We start from the raw sequence: 22,099 nt of genomic DNA, 5'->3' as shown, positions 1-22,099 counted from the left end.
CTTTCCTGAGAAGATCTGGGCAGTTGCTTGTTTTTTCTATGACCTAAGTGGTTGAAAGGGAATTTTGGGTGGTTGATAACGTGGTGCTAGAAACAGCTGGGTTGGTTGCTATGTAATTTCGACAATCTAAATGGTTTCCAGGGAATTCTGTATGGTTGCTAAGGTGTTGCTGGAGAGATCTGGGTGGTTGCTAAGTGGTTTCTACAATCTAAATGATTGCCAGGGAATTCTGGGTGATTTCTAAGGTGTTGCAGGAGAGATCAGGGAAGGGGTTTCTAGGGTTTAGGCAGTTGCTAACCACTAATCTGAGTGGTTGCTAAGATGTTTCTGGAACGATCCGGGTGGTTGCTTTGTAGTTTCTATGGCCTTCTAAGTGGTTGCCAGAGTGTTCTAGGTATAGCCGAATGGTTTGCTGGAGAGATCTGGGCTATTGCTTGTGGTTTCCATGATCTACATGGTTGCCAGGGAATTCTGGGCGGTTGCTAAGATGTTGCTGAAGAGATCTGGGTTGTTGCTATGTAGTTTCTATGGTCTAAGTGGTTGCCAGGGTGTTCTGGGTATATCCTAAGGGTTTGCTGGAAAGATCTGGGCAGTTGCTTGTTGGTTTCTATGATCTAAGGGATTGCCAGGGAATTCTGGATGGTTGCTAAGGTGTTGCTGGAGAGATCTGGGTGGTTACTATGTAGTTTATATGGTCTAAGTGGTTGCCAGGGTGTTCTGGGTATATCCGAAGGGTTTGCAAGGTGGTTGCTAAGCTGTTACTAGGTCATTACTAAGGTTATATGTGGTTGCTAAGATGTTGCTAGGGTGTTCTGAGTAGTATTAGGTAGTTGCTAAGGCGTTGCTAGGTGGTTGCTAAGCTGTTGCTAGGGTGTACTGAGTGGTTGCTAAGGAGTTTCAGGGTGGTTGCTAAAGTGTTGCTACGGTGTTCTGAGTGGTTGCTAGGCAGTTGCTAGGTGGTTGGTAATGCAATGCTAGGTGGTTGCTAAGCTGTTGCTAGGGTGTTCTGAGTGGTTGCTAAGGCATTGCTAGGTAGTTGCTATGGTGTTGCTAGGCAATTGCTAAGATGTTCTAGGTTGTTGCTAAGGTGTTACTAGGGTGTTCTGAGTGGTTGCTAGAAAGTTGCTAAGGTGTTGCTAGGCAGTTGCTAGAGTGTTCTGAGTGGTTGCTAAGGCATTGCTATGTGGTTGCTAAGGTGTTGCTAGGCAGTTGCTAAGATGTTCTAGGTCATTGCTAATGTGTTACTAAGTGGTTACTAGGGTGTTCTGAGTAGTTGCTAGGCAGTTGCTAACATAAATTAGCACATTCAAGAATTAATTAAAATTTTTCTAGCATGTTTCTAGTATAAACTAGCATGTTGCTAGCACAACTTTAGTATGAATTAGAATGTTGCTAGTAGTTTAGTATGTTTGTTAGTATGTCGTTAGTATGGATTAGTATGTTAGCTTGGATTAGTATGTTGTTAGTATGTCCAATGTAAAGGCAATGGCTGTTGTTTTTACAAAGGAAGTCTATGGGTTAGTTGCTAGGGTGCCGTTAGTGGTTGCTAGGGTGTGGCTAGTAAGTTGAAAGGTCATCAGCGATTGGCAGATTGGTAGTCTTCTCTCAGATGGGATGGTGGGCCACATCAAAGGTTAACCATGGGCCAACTTTGGTCCGCGGGCCCTACTTTGTGTATCTCTAACCCAGAGTATCCGGATGATTCCGACCACATTCTGACATTGCACACAGGATGAAGGTTAAATGCTTACATGGTCAAAATAAATAAAAAATGAATCGATGATTGATAGAAAGCACATCCGATGCCTGTAAACACAGTTCTAGATGAAATACGAGCGCAGGAATTCTGAGAGATTACCGAGGCATCCATTTATCTGAGGATGAACTGGCCAGAAGACAGCGAGAAATGGAGCCGTTTTAATACAGCGCCGAGAGAGTTATTCAGCAAGTGTTTATGTGAACATTATGAGATCAGAGAGAGGTCTGGAGGCGACCAGAGTTCACTCTCTTCCTCTCCGACTCTTTTGATGTGGGCCGGGCTCAAATTACCGCAGCAAAATAACTAACAGTTTGACGGGCCTCCATCCTGCCCGTCAGCCCGAGGACCAGAAGGTGTCTGCTGAAGAGCGTGTAATTAGTCAATGCTTCTCCAGCCTTTAGCCTCACAATGGCCACTTAACTTCTGAAAAGAGCGCATTGTTTTGGGATTGCACACTTGGCCAGATCTCGCTGACACCAGATTGGCTCTCAGTGTAAGGAGACACCGAGGAGTGGAAATGTACATTACAGAGCAGAGGCCTCTGGGTCCTAAAGCACACAAGCTGCAGATCAATTCTAATGCCCTGACCTGATTTGTTTGTTGTCACAACTCCATTCTCGAATTTCCCTTGAAGTAGTCAGAATTATTAGCCCTCCTATTATTATTTTATTATTTTATTTAATTATTATGTGTTATGTATATATTATTTTCTGCTTACCAGAAAAAAGATTTCTAACCAGTTAGCAGCCACCCAGAACTCACTATCAACCATGGAGCAACCCCACAGAACACCACAGCTTGATCAACATCACTTGGTAAACACCCAAACCTTTATAGCAGCCTCCAGAACACTCTAGAAACCACTTAGTAACTTCTTAAAACTTCACAGCAATCACCCAAAACCACCCCAGATTGGATGCAAACATCCCCAACAGCACACAAGGGTTAAATAAAAGTGTGCAGCCATATTAAAGCAGGCAGCATCAGAGAAGAAAAGCACGCACACACACACACACACACACACACACACACACACACACACACACACACAGGTAATCTGCTGCCCCTAAGGCTTGAGTGTGTTTGACCTCTCAGATGAACAGCAGAGATCAGAGCACCGATGAGGTCAAAGCAGGGACACTGCTAGGAGGAAACACTCAGACCTCATTGAGAGTCCATACTCGAAAAGACCAATGAGTTACAATCGCATATAAACACTTCAGATGAAGCACCGATTCTCACTATTAACCAGTGGCTTATTACTATACTCTATACTATACTAATATACTATACTATACATTTCAGGGATCTTACATTAATAAAAACCATAGATATATACACTAGATATCGCATAGGGACCCTGAGCATGCGTCAATAGCGCCGCCACATTGGTACAGTGCTCCCAGGACAAATGTCATTCAACCGCACTAGTCAACACCAGGCACGTGCACACATAGGGCTCAACCTGTGCAGTGCACATGCCCTTTTTAGTCTTGGATAGAAAGTGCCCTTCCAAAATTATCAAAAGTGCCCCCGTCACACCCTCGGTCCCGCCCTTCAGTACGCGCGCAACAACAACCCCCCCCCCCACTTCTTGTCATTTACGCATATATTATACAGGTTGAACCAACCTGGGCTCATTGTGAAAAAGTAGCCCCGCGGACATTTCTGCGGACCGCGAAATACGTCCCGGGAGGTTCGTATTCGAGCGGTTTTTGTTTTTCGCGGATCCGCGAGAGGCCGCTGTGTGCACTTTTTCGCGTCTCGGGCGCCTCTCGGGAGTGCGCGCCGTTTGCGTCCGCACTGTTCTCGTGCAAAAAGCCCCTCCTCTTCTTCCTACTCCTCCTTCCCTAAACCCAAGCTACGGTTTGCAAAAGACGTCCAAAAAAAAAAAAAAAAAAAAAGCAAAAGCCCTCGTCCTCGATTCCGACTGCGTTTTCGGATCCCGCCGTGTTCTCGCCCTTATTTTTTGGATTCTGTTTTTCATCTTACCTGGTTTTTGGAACCGCTGTTCCCCAGACTCGATCCCGGTCGTCGTCCCCGCGGCCGGCTCCTCCTCCTCCGGGGCCTCTGCTCCGCTGTGAGCTAAGCGGACAAACTGGTTGCATCGGGAAAGCCCTCCACTCGGAGGCGAGCCGTCGGCCGGCGAGCGCGAAGAGGAGGAGCGGAGCGGCGCCACACCGCCCCGCAGCGTTCACTCGAAAAAAACTAAACGCGGCCGTACGTACCTCCGGCCACGTAAATCGCGGTCTCCAGAAACCTCCGTAGGGCTACGTTTCCAGAATGAGCTTGGGTTGGGTTTAACTTAAAGAGAGCATTGACTTTAACATGATGCATATCCGACCGTCGTACATTCCCAAAAAATCTATCATTTCATTTTGAGTTTAGTTAATTTAACCAGTTCAATACTGAAAACAAATGAAAATACTTGACTTTTGTTGATGTGGAATTGATTAAACGGCTCAGATCTCTTATTGGTGGAGTGACTGGTTGGCTCCGCCCACAGACCACTAAACACCAATCATAGAAGAGGTGTTTTGAAGATATTACAAGCACACATTAACTTGAAATAACAGTGATGTGCACTGATAAATCAACAAAACACTGCAATATTCCTTCAAAAATAATCCTTGATGTGAAAACCGGACGGCGTGCATGTGATGCAGAGTCATGGAGTGTGTGTTTGAGATGTTTTACAGGAGCAGTAAGTGGTAGGTGCAGCATGTATAATAAAGATTTCCTGTGAGATAAAGGCGGCGTGAGGAAAAACCCCTCCTCCTGTTTTTAAGTGTTGTACAGGATCCGTCTTGCCTGTCCTGACGCCAGCTCTTCTGCTGTGTGTCTGTCTGCAGTGGCCACAGGCACTATAACCCCGGCCGGACACGTTTCATCTCTCACACACACACATAAAACACACTTCAAACGGCGAACGCATTCTTCTGCACTGTCTGCTGGAGTCACACAGAGTCCAGATCTTCAGCACATACACACACGCTACCGACAGAGTCCTGGATTTGCTGATGTGTTTGGGTTGTGCTCTTATAAAGGGTGTTTACTGGCATCTGCAGCTTTATCAAGAACTTTCAACAGCAAGGGAATGTTCTTTATATACTTAATATAAGTATTTATACTTAATATACGTATATATTTTTACAATTTCAGGCGCAATGGCTCAGTGGTTAGTTCTGTTGCCTCACAGCAAGAAGGTTGCTGGTTTGAGTCCCGGCTGGGCCAGTTGGCATTTCTGTGTGGAGTTTGCATGTTCTCCCGTGTTGGCGTGTGTGTCAGTCAGTGTGTAGCTGTGTCAATATTTGATGTGTGATTCCCGCAGGCGTGTGTTTACCGTCTCTTGAGTCGCTCTGATCACAGACACAGACCGATTACAGCCTCCACTTCAAACACACAGCCACAGTAAATCAGCTCGCAGTCTCTCATCACCATCATCATCATCTTCATCATCATCCCTGAGCTGAAGATACAACACAGCTACTGACAAACACACTTAAAAATCCTACATTCAACTGATATCTTCCTAATAATAAACTGGATTGAATTGGCCACACCCACATCACAATCAAAGTGCATTCTGGGAAACGAAGTGTTCTAAAGTGCGGTATAAAAAAAACATTTTGTTTTTTAAAAGTTACAATAATAAATTATCACATTTATAAATTGTTTTAGGGCGTCACGGTGGCACAATGAGTAGCACGATCGCCTCACAGCAAGAAGGTCACTGGTTTGAGTCTCGGCTGGGTCAGTTGGCGTTTCTGTGTGGAGTTTGCATGTTCTCCCCGTGTTGGCGTGGGTTTCCTCCAGTTTCCCCCACAGTCCAAACAGCGTGTATAGATGTTTCCCAGTGATGGGTTGCAGCTGGAAGAGCATCCGCGGCGTAAAACATATGCTAGATAAGTTGGCGGTTCATTCTGCTGTGGCCACCTCTGATTTGTAAGAGACTAAGCCAAAAATAAAATAACCCACCGGCAAGTGGAGATGAAGGAAAGCTGTATCAAAATCTGACTCCCCAGACAAATCTGACTCCCCATCGCGTGCACGCACATCACGCAGCGCCTGCAGTTAGACTGACGGCGGTTTATCATCACATTTTTATCAATCGTTTTCTTCCACAATTGACAGGAAGAACGAACATAGAAGCATTGACAAGCACGACTTAATAATGTTTAAAAAAAATTTAAACGCCAAATAGGATGACTTAACACCCCATTTCGAAAGTAAAATATACTCTAACATCAAGTGCAGTGTGCTGGTGAGAGGGAAGCACATAGACATATACACTAGATATCGCATAGGGACCCTGAGCATGCGTCAATAGCGCCGCCATATTGGTACAGTGCTCCCAGGACAAGTGTCATTCAACCGCACTAGACAAGACAGTGTTATTACGTGAAGATGCGGGACTTTAGCGCTGTCTACGGGTGTAGTAACGAGCAAACAAAGAAAACAAAGCACAAAGGCAAAACATGTCATAGGTAAGATTTAGTTTTTTTCTGTTTTTGTATGTTCTGAACTTTTGTGCTAATCAGGTCACGTTATTGATGATAACAGTCACTTACTGAATTCACCATACGGCAAAGCAGCTCCAACTCGCACTAAACACTCGGCTTATGCTAGTTTTGTTGAATAAAATCAGCAAACAATGCAAAAGAAATATGACAACGAGATGCTGCGCTGCCAGAAACTTGTATTATTGTCGGCTAGTGAACGAGTTGTTCATATTGGGGGATTCATTCCCAAACGAATCGCTCCCTCCGTCAGTATGAGAAGTGAAAGCAGGAGAGGAGCTGTGTTTCAGGACATGATTAGATTAAATTTAACAGGGAGGGTGAATAGTACATTTCTGTACACACAAACACAAGCTTTTTGTCAGGAATGCCCGTGCGGTCACTGATCCATTAATGTAGAAAAGTGATGTCAAATTATAATTTTCATAATTAGAAAAAAAAATTGCTTACTAACATCCAGGAAAACTCCCGATCACAGATATATGTGTATATGTGTATATCTCTGGCTTTGCATGGCCACAGTCCTCCACTGTTCCTTAGTCCCGCATTCATTTCAAAGGAGCGCTACCCTGTAGCAAGATGGCGGCTCTATTGACGCATTCCGTCCAATAGACAACAATAGGCCAGGCGACATCTAATGTATATATCTATGGGGAAGCACTGTTTCGATGAGACCTGCTTATGTTCTGTGACTGCTGGTGTTGGCTGCTGTATGGTTAAAAATTATGGCAATTAAAGTAATTAAGTTAATTTAAAGCAATTCAATTATAAAATAATCTAATATTCTGGGCGTTTTCTTGTGTGTTTTGGAGGGTTTCAGACAGCTTTTGGGATGGAAAAAGTCAGCTATATCTGGCAACGCTGTTCCTCTTTGTCGAGTTTCTTCACGGGGGTTTTGCTTTTTCTGTACGCTACCCTAAAACGCAAAAACTCGGCCATTCAGAGGCAAAAAACGGCGAATGTGCAACGACTTTAATCATAAGGTAAACACAAAACAAAAGTCTCCTTCTGGAGCTCCTTCATGGACTCGACACTTGTAAACGCTTGCTCCAACGGGTTCGCGCAGCTCTCACCCCCGCCCACACTCGTCACTGATACCAAGCTGACCAATCACAGAGCTTGCACTACTTGTCATTGCGACATGTAGTTACACTTTTTTAAAACTGGGGTCGCCACAACGGAATGAACCGCTAACTTATTCAGTACAAGTTTTACGCAGCGGATGCCCTTTCAACACTGGGAAACACCCATACACTCTTGCATTCACAGTCATACACTAGGGCCAATTTAGTTCATCCAATTCCCCTATAGCGCATTTGTTTGGACTGTGGGGGAAACTGGATTAAACCCACGCCAACATTGGAGAACATGCAAACTCCGCACAGAAATGCCAACTGACCCAGCCGAGACTCAAACCAGGGAACTTCTTGCTGTAAGGCGACAGTGCTAACCATTGAACCACCGTGCCGCCCTGTAAATAACATTATAATAATATTCAACTTTATCCAAAACTTGTAAGTGCGCATATTTCGGTGTTTTGTGTGTGTGTGATAATAAAGGTGTTTGATTGTGCTCATAAATCTGTGTGTGTGTGTGTTGTATTTGTGTTGCGGTGGTGTTGTGGTGAAGGATGGACTGTGACCTCTGCTCCGTCTCTCATCCGTCTCTCATCCGCTGATTTATCACAGGAGAAACGCTACAGGCCAATGGGCTTTTGATGAAATTGTTGGAGGATCCGGAGCGATAAATCCACATCTGTACATGCAGGTCGCCAAACACTCTCCTGTTCATCCTGCCATCAATAACCTCCCGCAAAAAGCCAGAGGAGAAGCACAGGAGAGGAGGAGAGGGTTACAGAAATCATTTAAAGGACACCTATTATGCCCCTTTTAATAAGATGTAAAATAAGTCGATGATGTCCCTATAGTGTGTGTGTGTGTGTGTGTGTGAAGTTTGAGCTCAAAATTCCACACAGATAATCTCAACCCAGGCTCATTCTGGAAACGTACTCCCGTGGACGTTTCTGGAGACCGTGGAATATGTCCCGGCGGGTACGTACGGCTGCAGTTTTTGTTTTTGTGAATCCGCGAGAGGCCGCTGTTGTGCGCTTTTTTGCACCTCAGACGTCTCTCGCGAGTGCAGTTCGAGCCCGCACTGTTCTCGCGTGAACCCACCAGAGGCCGCTGTCCGACTGACTGGATGATTGACTGCGCGACCGGCCAATCGGCTGACATGCCCTCCTCCTTCCCTGAACCCAACCAATTTTACCGATTGACCCGCCCGCCCGCTCGCTTCCCTAAACCCGAGCAACAGTTTACAAAAGCCGTCCAAAAAAAGAAAAGCCCTGATTTTTTTTTTCTACCGCGTTTTCGGATTTCACCGCGTTCTCACCCTGTTACGAAACTCGTTCACTTAATTTTTGGGATTCTGTTTTTGTCTTACCTGATTGCTGGAACTGCTCTTCTGGACTCTAAACCGATCGCCATGGTCAACTCCTCTCTGCATCTTGAGCCTGCCGACGTACACGGTGAGCTGAGTGGACAAACGGGTTGCAGCGGGGAAGCAGGAGGGAAACAGCGTCACACCGCGCCGCAGCGTTCGCTTGAAAAAAATAAACGCGGCCGTACGTACCTGCCAGGACGTATTCCACTGTCTCCAGAAACGTCCACGGGACTACGTTTTCAGAATGAGCTTGGGTTGGATAATGTTTTATAACTCTCTGAAACTCACTCTTTTAGGGCTTGACGCCATTTCCTTTCGCGTTAACCAGCTGACCGATTACCTCTGTCCAGTGGCTCGCCTTGTACGCTGGTGGACCTGAGATGCAGAGAGTAGTTGACTGCGATTACGAGGTTCAAGTCTGGTGAAGAATGCTTACAGAAAGCAGGTAAAACAAAAACAGAAGCCAAAAATAAAATAAACAAGTTAATAACAGGGCGAGAATGTGGTCAAATCTGAAAATGTGGTAAAATCAGGCGGCCGTGAGGGCTTTTCTGTTTCTGCATTGCCTTTGAAAACACTGTCGGTTGGGTTTAGGGAAGAGGGTGATTGGGTCAATCGGTGCTTTTAAAAACACTCTCAGTTGGGTTCAGGAAAGGGGGTGAGTGGGATTATTTGTCGATCAGTCAGTCAGTCAGTCGACAGCGGCCTCTAGTAAATTTACGTGAGAACAGCAGGTGCGAGAGAAAATTAAGATTTAGCTGGGCCCCTATATGACAACATTTCTAGGATGTCGCGAATGTAAGTGAAAAGCTGGGTGTGGGGATGGGGGGTTGTCGCAAACAAAGTGAAGGGGGAGGGGTGCGGTGTTGCGGACGAAATTGAAGAGGGGAGTGGGAGGTGTCGCAGACAAAAGTGAAGAGCTGCAAACTGCAAAAAAAAAAAAAAAAAAAGTACCTCCATTTCGCTATCTCCAGAAATGTGTATACAGGGGTACGTATCAACAATGAGGTTTTGTTTTTTGGTTTATTGTTTTATTATTATTAATTCTAGCTCATTCTTGTTAAAGTTTAAAACGTGACTCTTTGTTTTCAAACAATGTTTTATATTTCCTTATAGTTTTCATTAGTATTTTTTATGCTCACACAAACAATATTAAAAGTTTAAATTTTTTTTTTCAAATAAATATAATACAAAAATGAAATAAAAATAAATTAAATAAATATAAAAATACAACTACTAATAAAAGCGAATATTGTAAATCATTATTATAGCACAAAATAATTATTATAACATAATATTATTACAATTAAAATAATGATCAGAAATCATTTTTATATGCTGATTTGAGTCTATTTTTTATATTATAATCAGTGTTAAAGTTGCGTTAAATAAATGCATTTTTTACCTTTAATTATTATAAATAATATTTGCTCAAGCTTGTTAAACCTTAAACTGTTTTATATTTTCTTACAGTTTTTATTAGTATTCTTTTATGTTTACACAAACATTATCATTAAACATTTTCATGTTTTTTTCAAATAAATATTATAAATATATATAAAATAAAAAAATATAACACAATAAGAATAAAACAAATAATGAAATAATGAAAACTAAAACCAGTAATATTGTAAATAATTCTTATAATTATGCAAAATATTATTATAATTAAAATAATGATCAGAAATCATTCTAATTTGTTGATTTGAGCCTAATTTCAAAATTAAACTTTTGCAATTTTTATTAAATAAATGCTTTTTTAAACTTTCTATTATAAATTTTAACACATTTAGCTGAAGCTTGTTAAAGTTTAAAACGTGGCTTTTCAACAATATTTTATATTTTCTTACTGTTTTTGTTAGTATTTTCTTATGTTTACACAAACAGTACCACTAAAAATAAATATTATACATATATCGAAAATAAAATAAACATAATACAATAAGCATAAATAAAATAAATATAGCTATTAATGAAAATTGAAAACCAGTAATATTGTAAATTTTTATTATTCATTCATTTTCCTTCAGCTTAGTCCCTTATTTATCAGGGGTCACCACAGCGAAACGAACCACCAACTATTCTGGCATATGTTTTACACAGGCGATGCCCTTCCAGGGGCAACCCAGTACTGTGAAAAATCATTATAACAGCCATGCATAATATTATTTTAATTAAAATAACGATCAGAAATCATTCAAATATGCTAATTTGAGCTTCATTTCATGTTATAATCAGTGTTAAAAGTCGTATGTTTATGCAATGCGGTGTTTGTGTGTCTTTATGTGTGTGTGTGCCTCTGTATATGTGCATCTGTGCGTGTGTATCTCTCTATTTGTGTATGTGCGTGTCTGTAATTTATTTTTATTTACATTTATTTTGAGGATTCTTTGATGTATAGAAAGTTCAAGAACAGCAGTGTTCGGTATCTCACCCTGAAATTTGCAATCCCGAGCAGCTTTAAATGCAGATTATATATGCACGAAATCAAAACACAGCAAAATCCGAACCTTCTTCATCTCTGCTCGTCTTCATTCCTGCGACTGAAGTGTAGACTGAGGCACACAAAGGCTTTCGGGCCCCCAGCAGGGCGGACGGGCCATCATTAACCCCTCACAGCAGGCCTCACGGGGCACACACAGACACACACATCTCCAGCATTGTGCCGGAGCGCTGGTGACAGAGCAAGTGCAGTGGTGTCCTGTGTGCCCCATGCTGGCATCTCAATCCACCACCAACCATGAAGAAGCCACACACATCTACAGAAGACTTCTCTGAACCTGCAGATAAACGCACAATAATGAACAATCATGATTACGTCACAATAATGTATAGCTTTAACCCTTGCGTACTGTGCAAATTGACTACCCTTTGGTTATGTTGGGGGCTATTTTTGCCCCATTGACTTTCATTATAATGACTTTTTTATTGCAAAGGCATGACAGCATTTAATCATAGAATCTTGATTGTTGGTGTTTTACCCTGTTGGGAAGAGGTTAAGTGTGTCATTTGTTCTGTTGATCATCAGCTGGCAGCATTAACCCTTTAGATAGGCCTGCATAAACAAGTGTATGGCTGTTATATGGAGTTCAGTGAAGTAAAACAGCAGATTATAGTGTGTGTGTGCAGAAATACACTTACTGTGTTTACTGTGTTCTGAGAGCTGAGCAGCTTATTTAGATTTATGTCAAGATAAGTGCGCAAATATCTCTCCTTCTCACAGACATTTAGCTTTTCTGTCATCTGCTTTTTAACACCCAGCCGAGAGACTTAGGGCCCTATCATACACCCGGCGCAGTGTGGCGCAAGGCGCAGTGCAATACTTGTTTGGTAGTTTCAGCTTGGTGCAAGAGTGGTTTTGATGCGTTGCGCTACGCTGTTTAAATAGCAAATGCATTAGCGCTCATATGTGCGCCCATAGGCGTTCTGGTCTAAAAAGGAAGGCGTTCTGAGGTGGACCGCTGACGCGTTGCTATTTTGAGAATCTATAATAGATTTTTCATTAGACCAAAACTAACCCGGTCTAAACTCCAGCGCAGAGTTGCGCCTAGCTTACACACTGCTTAATACACACAAGAGAGCAATAGGCAAATATCTTTACATATGAAAAAATTCAATATTAAGGATATATATAGGATATAATAAGAATAGATATAGAATATAAATATAAAGGATTAAAATATTACAAAACATATTATTTTCTAGCCTACATAAATATGAAAAATCACTGCTTTAATGTTTTCTTCATCTCGGGAGGCTTTTTCAGTTCATTCATAACAATTTGCTTTTGTATAATGTTATTGTTATTAGCAGTATTATTTATTATATCCATATTTATATTTGTTTTATTAAAAACAGGCTTAGATTTGCCCACACGTCAGGTTTTAGATCATATTGTTCATTTATTCGTTTGCTGGAAATTAGAACTGAATTTAGAAATAGTTTTGAAACGAATATTTGCGCTTAACAAACAAAATTATTTATTTATAGACTAATTGATGTCTGTGCGTAAAGGTTTCCCTATCCAAGAGCGAAAGTGAAAGTAGATCCATTATCTCTCATTCTCACGCAGTAGATGCTCTGTTTAACAGTTTTCTGTTAAAAAACTGTGAACTGTGAACTGTTTGCTTGTGAAATGCTCAGTTTTTCCACTTAGACTTACTTTGCGTCCTGTAAATAGTGAATGCGCTCTTGGCGTGACGCAGCTGACTCTTAAAGGGAATGGGAGATGAGACTGTAATTGGTTTATTCTCAAAACACACCTATAACTCATTAAGAAAATAAACTCAACCCTTTTAGACCATGCGCCACGGCGCAAAGCGGATTTTCCCGTCCTTAATTTAGCAAAAATGCGTCCTGACATGCCCTGAAAGCATTTGCGCTCTGCGTTTTGCGCTCTGCGCATGGACCATCAAAATAGAGCCCATAGTCCCTCCAGCGCCTCCTGTGTCATCCCCGAGGCCTCCTCCCTGTGGGACATGCCTGGAACACCATTTTAAAAATGAATATTTTTATCCATTTCTTAATCAATATAGGCAATGTATTTGGTCCATTTAAACAAGGGGTGTCCAAACTCGATCCTGGAGGGCTGGTGTCCTAGTTTAGTTGCAACTTCCTCCAACACACCTGCCTAGAAGTCTAGTAGACCTAGAAAGAGCTTGATCAGCTGATTTATTAATTCATTTTCTTGTCGGCTTAGTCCCTTTGTTAATCCGGGGTCGCCACAGCGGAATGAACCGCCAACTTATCCAGCAAGTTTTTACGCAGCCGATGCCCTTCCAGCCGCAACCATCTCTGGGAAACATTCACACACACATTCATACACTATGGACAATTCACCTGTACCGCATGTCTTTGGACTGTGGGGGAAACCGGAGCACCTGGAGGAAACCCACGCAATGCAGGGAGAACATGCAAACTCCACACAGAAACGCCAACTGAGCCGAGGTTCGAACCAGCGACCTTCTTGCTGTGAGGCGACAGCACTACCTACTGCGCCACTGCCTCACCCTCAGCTGGTTTAGGTGTGTTTAATTGGGGTTGGAACTAAAATATGCAGGACACCAGCCATCCAGGACCGAGTTTGGGCACGCCTGATTCAAACAAAACACATTTATTAAACAGATGTATTTATTAAAATAATATTTTAGTCACCAGACATATTTAGAAATTAAAAGATAATACAATTAAATTCAAGCAAAATATTGCAAAAATGAATTATAACCTACAAAATTCCAACAAAAATTTTCCTTTTTTTTCTAATTTTTCCTCTTTTTAAAATTTGTATATTAAATTTAATATTTTTCTATAACATATAAATGTGGGTGCTAGTTTTTGGATAGTTATCGTAAGATATTTTGTTAGATCAGCTCCAGAACTGGCTACAGTACGGACTAATGTATATGCACAAATATAATATTGTAGAGCTTCCTATTAAAAATATGAATTTAAAAAATAGATTAGTGAGGGATGCACTTATATATGCTGAACAATTTATAACAAGGACACCTTAAAATCAAGTGTTCATTTTGTTATCTGCAAGAAGTATCTCCAAACTTGTCGATAAATATACAAAAATGAGGAAATCCACTGTTCAGTGCCATTGTTTTAATGCATAAATATATACTTTCAAAGTCTGTATGTACACGTAAAAGCAACAGAAATCAATCTGAAATGTATTTCACCCCAAAATATTCCTCCTTACTTGTGCTTTTTGCAATCTATTAACAATTAGCCGACTTCTAATTAGCATAAAATCGCTGTAGCATTTTTCTGCTCCATTTAACAAATTTACCGAAGCATCTATTAGCTGGAATCTAATCGAAAATGGGCTTCGTCAGATGAAGACCTCATGCGTGATTTGCAACAATCTCTGAAACCAAAGAAAGTCAGCGACATTTGATGTCTTTACAAGTAATTCCTCATGTAAAATCTCAGGAGACGCAGTAAACGCTTGATCTAAACAGAGACCTGAACACTGGCATGGGTTGCTTAACACCATCTGCTTATTGAATTAGTCACAATTAGCATCTAAACCTCTGGAGACTGAGCTGAAGTAGGAGTCAATCATCTAAAACTGTATATTTTGCATGTATTATTATTATTATTTTATTATTATTGTTATTTTTTTGTCCTCTTTTATACATCCTAAGGATGTTTTTTTGTTCTCAACATTAATTTACAACCATTATGGTAGCTAAAAACTGATGGGCTAACATGCAAAAATAAAAAATAAAGGAATAAACTCTTACGCTGTATCGTACTTGATGCAATGTTGTATTCTTTAATAAAAATACGTTAAAAAATAGAGCTTTTCTGGCTAGAGAAGTGGCCTGTGTGTGACTTGTACTCTTTGTTGAGCTGCAGTGAAGCAGATTCATTCTCTGCCTGCGCTTCATTAACATACATATCCATATGAACAGTGGAGCGGCCTCGAAACAGCTGTCCTTCAGAAGAGACACCAGGACAACAGCGATCACGCTCACATTAAACACTCCATTCACACACACACACACACAGACGCACACACAAACCATCCAGAGACACACACACACAGACACACAAACACACACATAAAGACTTTTTTGGTAACACTTTATAATAACTACACACTATAAATCATTTATTAAGCATTAGCATCGTGAATTCATTATCTGTTAAGCATTAACTCTACATTAATAAACGTTAGTAAGCAGTTTATAACTGCAGCTACAAATGCTCCATTCTTGACTTACAAACATATTTAAAATGTGCTTAATAATTGTATTTTCATACTTCGTCAATGATTTATTTTTCATTACTTAATTAAGTATCGTATTATTTACAAACCAGTCGTATTTAAGAGTAGTTGAGTAAATGATTAATAAACTATTGAAATCAACATTTATATGTCTTATTATTCAGGCATATACTAATAGTTAACTAATATATTAATAAATGCTTTATTAACTCAACTTCACACAGTTTTTTTTTACCTAACCTAAAGCGAGGTATATTTATGCTTAATAAATGCTTTATAAAGGACAAATAAAGGCTCAGTTAAATTCTAAACCGGAAAAAAAATGAAATTATTAATTTCTGTTCATTTAAAGATAAACAAATGAAACTGCTCTTCAGATGAAAAATAAATCTTTGCAACCTGATCTAAAATAAAACCACTGTAGAGTTTAAACATTGCATCTTATTATATTGTTAATTTATTATATTGTTGTTGTTGCTTTATCCAGTTTTATGTTGTATTTTGACGCTCCTGTTATTCAGCAATGTTTAAACTTTACATTAATTTAACTTTTTAAAAAAGATTGCAAAGATATTTGTTCAACTGATTCTGAGCCTTTAATTGTCATTTATAAAGGATTTATAAAGCAAGTACACGTCCGGGAATTTGATCTGTACTAATGCCGAGTTCAGACTGCATGATTTTCAAGGTAGTCGTGTCACAGATGTTTTCACACTGCTTGACTATCTGGGCCAGCGTTTCGTCACTGCTTTGTTTACACTGCAAGATGGATCGGCGACAGGGACTTTCACATTGCATGACTTTACTATAGGAAGAATCGCCGACAACTTCGTCCAAACTATGTCTCACAGCCAAAAACACGTCGTATATCTTTTGTTATTAACTACATAATGAGAAAGAAGCCTTTAATGGGGTAGAACATGTACATGTTTGCTCACCTGGGTTTAAAGGGAATCAGCCATTTCTCCTCAACGTTGATAATAAACTCATTTCTTTCTGTATGAAACATCAAACAGACACTGTTACTCCTGAGTCCTGTCAAACCTCCACTAGTTTTCCTTCATTTCGTGGGTCCAAATAAACCGAAAAAGAGCGCTTTTAACTTCTCCCCCAGCCTCCCGCTGGCCTGCAGCAGGTACACACACACGCACACACAAGTGAATGCCGCTCTCTCATTGGCTGTAGGCGATCGCTGATGTTATTTTCAGTCAAAACTCAATTCACACGGCATGATTTGAATCGCCGACAGCTCCAGATATTCAGCACGCCAAATATCTCGCAGGCATCTGCGACTCATCGGTGATTCTCTCAGATCGCGTCTTTGATCGTTCATACTGTGTGATTGTCACTCACGTGCACGAGCAGCGATTTGCCTGTGATTTCAGGTATTTGTTGGCGATTTCTCAAAACCTGTCGGCGAGCCAAAATCGGGGCAAAAATCACGCAGTCTGAACTCGGCATAAGTGAGATGTGAAATTTGAATTGGAACAGTACTTTGGCGACGGTTGATGACGTTTCACGAGGACACAAGAACGCAAGTACAGACAAGAACGCATATTGAGAAACGGCCCTAATCTGGGAATTTAACTGAAAACAAACAGGAAGTGCATTGTCAGATTTCGATTTTAGATAACAAGGCAAACTTTTTTTGTTTTGTCTTAATGCGTGCACAGATGAATTGTTCACCACGAAGCAATGTGAGCTAACTAAATCAATATGGTGAGCTTAACTTGATTAAATAAGTACGATGCAAACTAATTTAAAACTATACAAATTTGAAGACATATTAAAAATGACTAAAGTACTAAAATCAACCCAAGCTCATTCTGAAAACGTAGTCCCGCGGACGTTTCTGGAGACAGCGGATTACGTCCCGGGGGGTACGTACGGCAGCGTTTATTTTTTTCAAGCGAACGCTACGGGGCGGTGTGACGCTGTTCCCTTTCGCGCTTGCCTTACCTCCTTGTGGAGTGCTTCCCCGCTGCAACCCGTTTGTCCACTCAGCTCAGCGTGTACGTCGGCAGGCTCGAGATACGGAGAAGGGTCGACCACGGCGACCGGTTTCGAGTCCGGGGAGGAGCAGCTGCAGCAATCAGGTAAGACGAAAACAGAATCCCAAAAATTAAGTGAACGAGTTTCGTGACAGGGTGAGACAGCGGCGAAATCCGAAAACGCGGTGGAATAAAAAAAAAATCAGGGCTTTTATTTTTTTGGACGGCTTTTGTGAACTGTTGCTCGGGTTTAGAGAAGCGAGCGGGCGGGCGGGTCGATCAGTAAAATTGGTTGGGTTCAGGGAAGGAGGAGGGCGAGTCGGCCAATTGGCCGGTCGCGCAGTCAATCATCCGGTCAGTGGCCTCCAGCGGGTTCACGCGAGAACAGAGCGGGTGCGAAAAAGCGCGCAACAGCGGCCTCTCGTGGATTCGCGAAAACAAAAACTGCAGCCGTACGTACCCGCCGGGACGTATTCCGCTGTCTCCAGAAACTTCCGCGGGACTACGTTTCCACAATGAGCCCGGGTTGACTAAAATGAAACAAAAGCTGTACTAATATAAAATAAATGCTTATATGCTGTCATGGCTTTGCGATCACAAGTGTTACTATAATGGAAGTCAATGGGGCAAAAACAGCCCCCAACATAACCAAAGAGTAGCCAATTTGAGCAGGACACAAGGGTTAAGTGAACCCTAGCAGAAAAAAACGAGTGCACAAAGATGTCAGGAAGGCTCTGAGGAGGTTTAGGACGTTGTTTTGATGCTTCGGCGTTGACGAAGAGACAGGATGGCCGGAGAAGTGAAAATTCGGGCTCATAGGGTGCAGGGTGAATGAAGCGCAGGGCTCGTAATGCGCACAAATTGTCCCTGTGCTGTGTGACTAAAGGCTGGCGTTGAGAGCCGTATGGAGGGCTTTTGTTCGGGGGCAGTAATGAGTCAAAAGCCCTCGGGGGGTCAATAAAAAGAGGGAGGGGGGTTGTTGTAAAAGAAGCCGGGGAAGAGGATTTATCAATCACTCCTCTCTCTTCTTCTGCTGAATGAAAATCTGTTGCTGAAGCCCTTAGAGCCCTCAGTGTGGAGTGCGTTCATTCTCCGGCTGTGACGCGGGTGATGGACTGCATTGCTGAGGGGTGAAACGGGTATTTTACTAAACCAGCCCATCACATTATCATCTCAGCGTTTACCGTTTAAAGTACAAATGACATCAAAACTTAATATAAATATTTCCTTATTTAACAGTGTGTTAAAGTTATGGTTCACCCGAAAAGTCAAATTGAATTACCGTCTTTTATTAAAGACATTTTACTTGTTTCACCCCTTTCTGAGTTTCTTTCTTCTGTTGAACACAAAAGAAGATACTTTGAAGAATGCTGAAAACCTGTAACCATTGACTTCCATAGTATTTCCTATATGGTTACAGGTTTCCAGCATTCTTCAAATGATCTACTTTTGTGTTCAACAGAAAACTACATGAGAAAGTAAATGTTCATTTTAATTTTGGGGTGAACTATCTCTTTAAGAAGTAGTAACATTTATGCCAACAAGTGGCCTTTAACGAAAATGAGTTTGACATCTCTGAATTAATCCATCGCATCCCTTCCTCTCCAATCTGGCAAGCCACAGACCGAGGGATAAAGTGAGCTGGAGGAGAGGAGGTGACTTCTGGAGGCTTTTTTAGGGAGAAGCTCTTCAGACTGAATGATCTGAGACTGAAACTCACTTTCTGAACTCATTGAGCCGAGTTCCCGAGCAGCCCGAGCCTCGAGCCATGGAAACTGCAGTGAGGCGGAAGATTTCCCCGTCACGCCTCCAGATCAGCAGATTCACCAACATTAATCAACAGAAATCACAAGACAACCAGTGATTTTAAAGGCTTACAAATGCTACATAACAAACATATGATGTAAAAGAAGATTTTAAGCAAACATAATCTGTAAACTCGTATTTTCTGACTAATTATTTGCATTTTTTCTAATTAATACAATTATATATTAAAAGTAATATATTTTTTATAATAAATTTGTAATAGTTTTTTAAAAACTGCATTGTGATATGACTAAAACAATCAAAATGTAAAGACATATATGTTTACAAATGCTGTGTGAAAATCAGGGCTATTTTTTTTTATGGTATCATTTTTTAGTCAACCTAAATCCCTGTTTTGGGAGTGTTTTTTTTTCTGTATGTTTTTTAACATGTTATATGCATTTAATTCATTATTAGTTTAAAATTAAAAGAGGTTAAAAAATAGCACCCTCACAAAATCAATTTAAATTGCATTGATCCATATTTGACCAAAATTTGAGTTGAAACATACAGGACAGTGGGATTCCCAACTATAATAAAGTATATATTATATATATTAAAGAATATATTTTTAGTCATTTTAATTACATTTTAATTTCATTTAAAATGTCTTGTTATTTTTATTACTTTTTAAAATATTTAAAAATATATTTTTCTTAATTTGAATGACATTTTAGATTCTTCTTGGTTATTTTTATTACTTTTTAATACATTAAAATATATATTTTTCTTAATTTTAATAACATTTTAGATTTCTTATTTGTTATTTTTATTAAATTATATATTAAAAAGTATATTTTAAAATGTTTTATTTTTATCCCTTTTTAATATATTTAAATATATATTTTTCCTAATTTTCTTTTCATTTTCATTTAATTTTAAAATGTACAGTTATTTTATTACTTTTTAATATTTTGAAAATATATTTACTTAATTTTAATGACATTTAAAAATTTATTTGTTATTTATAATAAAATTATATATTAAAGATTTTTCTCTTCATTTTAATTACATTTCCATTTTTATTTTAAAATGTTTTGTTACTTTTACTCAATTTTTAATATATAAAAAATATATTTTCTTAATTTTAATTACATTTTAGATTTTTTTATTTGTTATTTTTATTACTTTTTAATACATTAAAATATATATTTTCTTATTTCTGTTATTTTTATTACTTTATAGTATATTAAAATATTTTTCTACATTTTAATAAATTTTTTTATATTTAATATACTTTTATCACTTTTTAGAATATTAAAAATAATTTTTCATAATTTTAATGACATTTTAGATTTTTTATTTGTTATTTTTATTAAAATGATATACTAAATAATAAATTTGTTCTTAATTTTAACCCTTTTAAATAGATTGAAAATATGTTTTCTTAATTTTAATTACATTTTAGAATTCTTCATTAAAAATTTATATTTTTATAATTTTAATTACATTTTTATTTTTTGGGTTATTTTTTATTATTTTTTAATTATATATATATATATATATATATATATATATATATATATATATATATATATATATATATATATATATATATATATATATTTTTTTTACATTTAAGATTTTTTTTGTTCTTTTTATTACTATTATATATTGAATAATAATAAAAAAATCTTAATTTTAGTTACATTTTAAAATGTTTGTTGTTTCATCACTTTTTAATATATTACAAATATATGTTTTCCTAATTTTAATTATATTTAAATTACATTTCAGAATGTTTTGTTATTTGTATTACTTTTTAATATGTTTTTTTTTTACATTTATTAGTTTTCATTTTAGTTTTACTTACTACATGAAGTTACAAACAAAAAATATATTTTATGCTGACGTATGTAAGCAATATTGTATTTCACATCAGTTCATCCTAATTTTGTTCCAAATTTTTAAAACCTCATGCTTTTAGTTAACTATAATTACTCACAAAAACAAATCAGTACACCAATGAGCGCTGCTGTGGTTTTTCAAGAACTTCCTGGCAGACATCAGTGAAGGAGTCTTGAGAAATCACACCTGTCTATCGTACACCTGCACAACAAATGCTAGCATTGCTTTACGCGGTATCATTTATCCTCCGCAATCTCACTTCTAGACGATGACTTTGTTGACAATCAAACACCTGCGAACGTAACAGAAGCTCTGACATTTACATCATCCTCTGAGCAGCGAACAATGAAACACCTTGACGGCTGGATTTCTCAAATGTCCTGCATTTAAAAGCAATGAGGTATTAATCTGACAGAAGCTAGCAAGACGGCTAACAGCTGTGTTCAAGTCAACATCACACTAAAACTTCCCCTATTTAGTCCACACAACTGACTATTTCCACACAACATAGTTGTTTTGTATTCTTGTATATTTTAAGTAAATCACTTTGAGGATTAGGTTTTAGAGCAGCTATATATATATACAATTAGGAGACATGGTGGTGCAGTGGGTAGAACGATCGCCTCACAGCAAGAAGGTCGCTGGTTCGAGCCCTGGCTGGGTCAGTTGGCATTTCTGTATGGAGTTTGTATGTTCTTCCTGTGTTGGCGTGGGTTTCCTCTGGGTGCTCCGGTTTCCCCTACAGTCCAAACCATAGACTGTAAAAGATATTGTTAGTATGCGTGACGTCACCTATAGGCTCCTGAAGAACCCAAAAGAAGCTACCAGTTGGCGTGGTCAACCGTCGTCATTTTGTTTGCGCATCATCGCACCAACCGGGGCATACCAACAAGGGCAAAGAAGACAACCTACATGTCAGACGATTGTTACATTACTCTATATATACCTCCCCAAGATGTACATTTTTTTGGATTAACTTCTCTGACTGCATTCA

The sequence above is a fragment of the Danio rerio genome, chromosome 19 (assembly GCF_052040795.2).
Source record: "Danio rerio strain M-AB ecotype USA chromosome 19, GRCz13ab, whole genome shotgun sequence".
Taxonomy (NCBI): domain Eukaryota; kingdom Metazoa; phylum Chordata; class Actinopteri; order Cypriniformes; family Danionidae; genus Danio; species Danio rerio.
This window is presented reverse-complemented; position numbering follows the sequence as displayed.